Below are 7,472 nucleotides of genomic sequence, written 5' to 3' on the forward strand. Positions count from 1 at the left end.
GTATATCCAAGTAAATGACAAATACTAAAGTTACGTTGGCACGGCAGGTAGAGATAATATTAGCAAAGGAACGTTAGCGTGATCTTTTCTGGCTAACGATAATTCATCTTAATAATCTCTCTCACGTTACCACAGAGATCAGAGGAAGCTAACATGTCTGAATCTCACATTAACAGATCAACTTAGCTTTAGCCCTACATTAGCTAGTTAGCTAGCATTTCGCTAACATTAGCCAACTTAAGATGTGTCTACATACACAGTGAGCGCGTATAATAAAACTTCAGTTCCATAGTAATGCTACCTTTGAGCAGACGTAGCATATCGAAGTACAACAGGAAATGGGGAAATTGATTGGAGCACTGAGCAAACGGGCGGGACTAAAACACAGAAATGATTCAGCATTTTTGCACTTCCTGTTCAGTCGTCTCAAAGTCAATGGTTGTTTTGATGTGTTTTTGGTAGGATGCCTGAAATAAGGTCTGTGGTTAACACAAGCTTATGATAGTTTACGCGTTGTTCTACAATATAAAATACATCAGCAGATACCCTTCTCGTGAATTTTGAGGCTTTTAGGTGGCTTAAGCCGGTTGCTAACATGTGGGTAAATGAGACTAAACGTGGATGGGAAAATCATGTACGCTGTCTTTGGTCAAGAGAACCACTGCTAAGCTAACTTGTGGGATTGCTCTACAAAATGACGTCATCCCTGCGGCACTCTATGGAGGAGGGTCCCCCCCTATTTATTTTAAAAGAGCAACGGCCAACGGGGAAACTCCAAAAACTATAGTCCGTACATCAGGGCCAGACGTTGGCATTTATAGGGCTGGCCCCGCCTTGTTGCAGTCCCACCAAGAAGGAAACGCAGAGAGCTTCATCTATACAGCTGTATCATCTCATACAGAGAGGCTAACTGAACAAAGGTCGCAGTGTCGCTGCGTTCCGCAGAACCACAGAACCAACATGGTAGAGAGGAAAGTGCTCTGAGAGTAAGCACATGGAAGAAATGAAGGCCCAACATACCCATCCTCCATGATCCACAATCCAGCCCAGCAGAGTGTTCCTGAAAAACTCCACGGTCCACTTCAGGATGTCCCTCATTGACTGAGGGAGGTGAGCCTCCACCATCTGATGGACAGCAGAAACACAAAACTTTTGGGCCAAAACGATTAGGCCCCTCAAGCTGCGCGTTCTCAGAGTGTCGTGCACACAGACAGAGAGCACGAGCAGAGAGCACACAGGCAGAGAGCACGAGCAGGAAAGGCATATATTTTGCGCAGATATCATACTTTACACACATTACTGGGTACATTCCATAGTTCAAAAACACAAATATTGACAATTTATATAATTTATGATTATTATAATTTTTTTTTTTGTTTTTGCGTGGCTCATGGTGGGGCCATGCCCCTGTATTGACCAGCCGCCACTGGTTTCCTGTTAAAGGGAATTATTACGGTAACCCTCAAGTTATTAAAGGGAAATAGAAAACAGCCCTACCTAGAACATGTGCACCAGCTGCCACTGCGTATAACCATATTCATCTAGCAAACGATACCTACCTTGGATTGTTACAATAGCCAGTGTCATTTTATTCAATGTGTCCATCTGGGCAAATTGGTGGATCCAAATGTTATAAAAAAAAACATGTATGATGTAATTTCTTTGTAATCATCCAAAATAATGTTAAGTGTATGTTATTTTTCCAAGTAGGCCACTGACTGGTCGATACGTGCGATGCATTGAGTGGGCAACGCGCCGTGTATTGAGTGGGCCGGTCTGACAGTAACTCCCGGGCCACTTTTTTCCGCCAGTCCGGCCCTGCCCCCATCTAAATGTTCACAATGGTGTCACTGTGCGGGATACAGCCAGGCGATGTACACAAATACAGCCATGATAAATAGGAATATGCAGTTTAACTCGAATGGACGTCTTTAAGTGTGCGTTGAGCTTACCTGACATGCCGCTCCCTTCACACGCCATGGCAACCAACTAGTAACACTTCTAAAGTTAACGTTAAGTGAACTCTTCTTCCCTCAGAAACTCCGCCTCCTTTCCTTCACTGTCGGATAAACGCTCCTTTAAAAACTGTATCCGGTGATTAAACACGACTCATATGATGCGTGTGTAATTACAACAAACACACATTCACTAGCTTAGGGCCCCACCTCGGCGATTTGGCCGGCTGGAGAGTTTTAGGGATGGTTGGTGGAGGGTAGCCTGAGCGAAGCGGTTTGGGGAAAGGCTAGTTTGAGGGTCCACTGCGGCTCCCGGGCCTTGCACACCCCCCCAGTCCATGTGGGACAGTAGTGGCTGTGGAGGCAGGTGGCCTTCCGCGAGTAGTTTTAAAGAGGGGCGGGAGGGTGGGGTGCGAAAGGCGTAGCAGGCTGAGCTATGGTGGCCGTGGGTATTTGTAGGGTGTGGCCGGGAGTGGCCCCGTGGAGGTGTGGCCCTGCTCCTGAAATTCAGCTAAGGTTTATCTCCAATTCACTAGCTTAGGGCCCCACCTCGGCGATTTGGCCGGCTGGAGAGTGTTAGGGATGGTTGGTGGAGGGTAGCCTGAGCGAAGCGGTTTGGGGAAAGGCTAGTTTGAGGGTCCACTGCGGCTCCCGGGCCTTGCACACCCCCAAAAGCCTGCCTACGGGAGCAGTGCCGCCTGCCCGTTGCGCATGTCGGTGGCACTGTGGCGAGTGTAGAGTTGGTAGGCGGGGGAGGGCCAGCGGCCCAGGCTTTGATGGTGGTCTGGGACTCCTCTGCGCGCTGTGGTGGAGTGGCCGGGGAAGGAGCCGGGATTGATCCCGGAGATGGTTAGGATTCCCCTGAAGTGCCAGAGGAACCAGGCCGGTCTGACAGTAACTCCCGGGCCACTTTTTTCCGCCAGTCCGGCCCTGCCTCCACCTACATGTTCACAATGGTGTCACTGTGCGGGATACAGCCAGGCGATGTACACAAATACAGCCATGATAAATAGGAATATGCACTTTAACTCGAATGGAAGTATTTAAGTGTGCGTTGAGCTTACCTGACATGCCGCTACCTTCACACGCCATGGCAACCAACTAGAAACACTTCTAAATAATAATAATAATAATAACTTTAATTTATATAGCGCCTTTCAGGGGACCCAAGGCCGCTTTACAAGAGTAACAAAACAGTTTAGACAAACAGTCAGAAAAACAAAACAAGTAAACTAGGGGCCGAAAGCCTTGGCGAACAGATGGGACTTGAGGGCCCTTTTGAAGGCGTCCAGAGTGGAGATGTTGCGAATCACCGCAGGGAGAGAGTTCCAGAGGGTGGGGGCTGCCACACTGAAAGCTCTGTCCCCGAAGGTTCGCAGTTTGGTGCGGGCGGTGGTAAGCAGGCCAGAGTCTGAAGACCGCAGGTTCCGGGGAGGGGCATGTGGGCGGAGGAGGTCCGATAGGTACTGGGGGGCATGGGCATGGAGGGACTTGTAGGTGAGGAGGAGGATCTTGTATGAGATGCGGGACTTGACCGGGAGCCAGTGGAGGTTGATGAGGGTGGGGGTGATGTGCTGCCAGGGCTTTGTGTGCGTGAGAACCCTGGCAGCAGAGTTTTGTACATACTGGAGCCTGTCCAGGGTTTTGTTGGGTACCCCGAACAGGACACCATTGCAGTAGTCCAAGCGGGAGGTGACAAACGCATGGACCAGGGTTTCAGCAACAGACTCCGAGAGTGACGGTCGGAGTCTGGCAATGTTCCTGAGATGGAAAAAGGCAGTTTTGGTGACGGACTTGATGTGGGACTTGAAGGAAAGGGTGGAGTCCAGGATGACACCCAGGTTGCGGACTTCAGGAGATGGGGAGATGGAGCAGCCGTCAACCTCGAGGATGAAGTCACCAACCTTCCGGAGCAGCGCCTTGGGTGCCACAACCATGAGCTCTGTCTTCTTGGTGTTGAGTTTGAGGAGATTTGATGACATCCAGGTTTTTATTTCATACAGGCAGTTGACAAGGGACTGAGGGGGGAGCTGGGAGGATGGAGTAGTACTGAGATAGATTTGAGTATCATCAGCATAGCAGTGGAAGTTCAGTCCGTGATGGCGGATGATCTTGCCGAGGGGGAGCATGTAGATGGTGAAGAGGAGGGGGCCAAGCACAGAGCCTTGGGGCACGCCATGATTGACTGGGGCTAGGGGGGAAATAGAGCCGTTGATGGAAACAAACTGTTCCCTGTTATGGAGGTAGGATGTAAACCAGGAGAGGGCGGTGCCAGTGACCCCTAGAAGGTCAGATAGGCGGTTGAGGAGGATGGTATGGGAGACAGTGTCAAATGCTGCAGAGAGGTCCAGGAGGATGAGGATGCTGAGGCGGCCAGAGTCAGCAGCAATGAGGAGATCGTTGATGATCTTAATGAGGGCGGTCTCCGTGCTGTGTTGGAGTCTGAAGCCGGATTGGAGGGGCTCATAGAGCTCATGTTTGGACATGTGGAGATGGAGTTGGCCGGCGACTACTCTTTCCAGAGTCTTACTGAGGAAGGGAAGGTTGGAGATCGGCCGGTGGTTGTGGAGGTCATCAATGTCCAGGCCAGGCTTTTTGAGGATGGGGGTGACTGAGGCAGTTTTGAAGCTGGTAGGGACAATACCAGATGCCAAAGAAGCATTGATGATGTCCACCATGTAGGGGCAGAGGGTGGGTAGGCAGTCCTTGACCAGGGCTGTAGGCATGGGGTCCAGGGAGCAGGTGGACATCTTGGCCGAGCTGACCAACTTGGCCACTTGGGGAGCATCCACAGGGGAGAAGGAGGAGAGGTCACAAAGGGAGAGGTGCGGCGCTGAGGGGGCGTTGCCAGGTGGCTGAAGTGCGGGTGGAGGGGGAGGGGCTGGTGTCAGGAGCTGCTGGTGGATGGAGTCGACTTTCGCCTGGAAGAAGTCGAGGAATTTGGAGCAGAGATCGGGAGCACCAGAGGGATGGGGGTGTCAATGGGGCGGAGTAGGCGGTTGATGGTGGAGAACAGTGATCGAGGGTTGCTTTGCTGGGCACCGATCAAACGAGAGTAGTATACTAAAGTTAACGTTAAGTGAACTCTTCTTCCCTCAGAAACTCCGCCTCCTTTCCTTCACTGTCGGATAAACGCTCCTTTAAAAACTGTATCCGGTGATTAAACACGACTCATATGATGCGTGTGTAATTACAACAAACACACATAGAAAGTGATGTTCTGTCGAAGTAAACCTCTGAGCGCTATGCGCGGAGCGAGCCAACTGTCCAAACCTAACATTTGATAGGCATAGCAACAGTAACCAAGGGGGGCCCTTTGCTAAGCTACATGTAAGCACAATACATAATTATAATACTAACAGAGTAAACACGCATTTCTCTTCGACAGAATCATCCATAATTCAATGCTGTGTGTCTGAATGGCCTCAGGCCCACTTCCCCTTGTGTCAGCCTGCTCACCACAAACTCAAACCCAAGCCCACCAACCCAGAACACAACTTATTTGCATAATGACATTTCTTCCTTCTTTTATTTATTTATTTATTTTGGCAGTACATAAAATAACCCAGCAGCATATCCTCGGCTCTCCATCAGTCTCACACATGCTGCAGAGTCAAACAGGGATTGAGGAGATACTGGATTATATTTAAACTTCAGGCAGTGAGAACGTCTGTGACCCGGCCGCCCTGCTGGAAACAGTGGAGCCAAAACTAACCAACCAACGTCGGGATCTTGTTATGTCATTAGTGGCACTGAAAAGAGGCAGAGGAAGCAGATTGTTCCACAGGTTATCTGTCTCTACTGCCAGGATAGAGTGACAGTTTGAGCAATGATGACAAAAAGTTATTTTTTATAAACTGCCGCTCTAACAGGCTCCATATAGGAACAGGAACCAACACATCCAGCTGTTGAACCAACACATCCAGGTGTTGAACCAACACATCCAGGTCATTGTCCATCTATCAGGCCATGGCAGGCTACATGTTAAAGCATTGACTGGAACTTCTTTTAATTGTATTAATAAGTAGTGCTTGTATTAAGTGATGTGTTGAAATAATGAGAAATATATTTTAAAAAAAAGAAATGAGTATGTTATCACACTATAAAACATTTTAAGAAGGTAAAACATAAAATTGTTAAATTCCCCTTCTGCCTTGAAAATGTAAAGTAAATGAGGTGAACCTGGACCTGCAGCTGGAGGCCCCTATGCACCAACGCTGGTAGAAAGACAGCACGAGGCTGCTCCAGTGACCTTGCAGTAATGATTCTTTTCAGTGATGAAATTACAGTAAGTTATCACAGTAACCGGCAGATGGAGGGCGGCCACTGGTGAGCATTCATTCAGGGTTCGACCGCGTTGGATTTGGTGTGTGAACCCTGCGGGGAGATATGCTGACATGCTGATGTTTCTCTTGGAACATCATTTCATGAGTAAAGTGAAAACTCAGCATGTCATTCGAAGGCAAAAGATTCACATCAGAAGAACTCCTAAGTTCTCAAATCGACTGATGCCATGTGACAAACACATGACAAACAAAACGGACGTAGCTGTACATTCCTGTGAACAGCAGCAACAAAAACAAGTCTAATATGACCGACATCTTAACATTAAAAATCCAACCTGAGGAAAACATTGTCCCTCAACTTTGACTGTGTGAGCACCAAGCATGATGGTGTAAACACAGAGCCCACCTCCTCTCGTCCCACCAGAGTCCTGAGCTCTGTCCTGATGTCCACCTGAGTGCAGCTTGATCCGGGATGGACGATGGATCCAGGTCCCTGTGAAGATGTGGGCTCAACAGTCACTGATCTCCCGCTGCTTTCATCCATCTTATTGTTCTGCGACCGAACACCAGACAGCCAGCAGTAGGCTGGGTAGTGGAACGGCCTCTGGTCCTAGCTGGGTTAGCTTAGCTTCCATCTCGGCTCTCCTCCTGGGGCAGTTTTGTGGCGTTTGGTCTGATATAAGTTAATGTCAGTGAATTCCTGTATGGTGTTTCACAGTGTTAACGTATTTATCATAATGAGAAAAGGCGTACGTTAATACAAGAAAATATTCTTGTTATTATGAAAATAACTTGATATTGGTGGCAGTAATATGCTGCTGTGTCCAGCTCATATGTGTGCGGTGCAGAGGAGCTCCCTCTTGTGTTCGCTGTCAGGTATTGCGGTAACATTGTCAATTAAAGCTACACAATATCAGTTATTTCTTATCTTTTCCATTCCTTTCTTGTGGATTTCATGCTGAGACTGTTAAGTTGTTCACAGCCGATGTCGTCGAGAGCTGTGGATCTACAAGATGGCCGCCAGAGTGCATGTTACATCACCTGAGACGTGCACCTAGCACAGGATGCCCCTACCAGTGCGTTTCTACTGCGCAGCCATAATAAATGAGCAGGGAGTAGGGCGGGACACTGTTGAGGGATTAATAATGAATGAACAGAGACAGACAGAAAGACGGAAAAAGATCACTGGAATCTTTCGCACACACACACACACACACACACACATACACAC

The sequence above is a fragment of the Melanostigma gelatinosum genome (assembly GCF_949748355.1).
Source record: "Melanostigma gelatinosum genome assembly, chromosome: 13".
NCBI classification, from domain to species: domain Eukaryota; kingdom Metazoa; phylum Chordata; class Actinopteri; order Perciformes; family Zoarcidae; genus Melanostigma; species Melanostigma gelatinosum.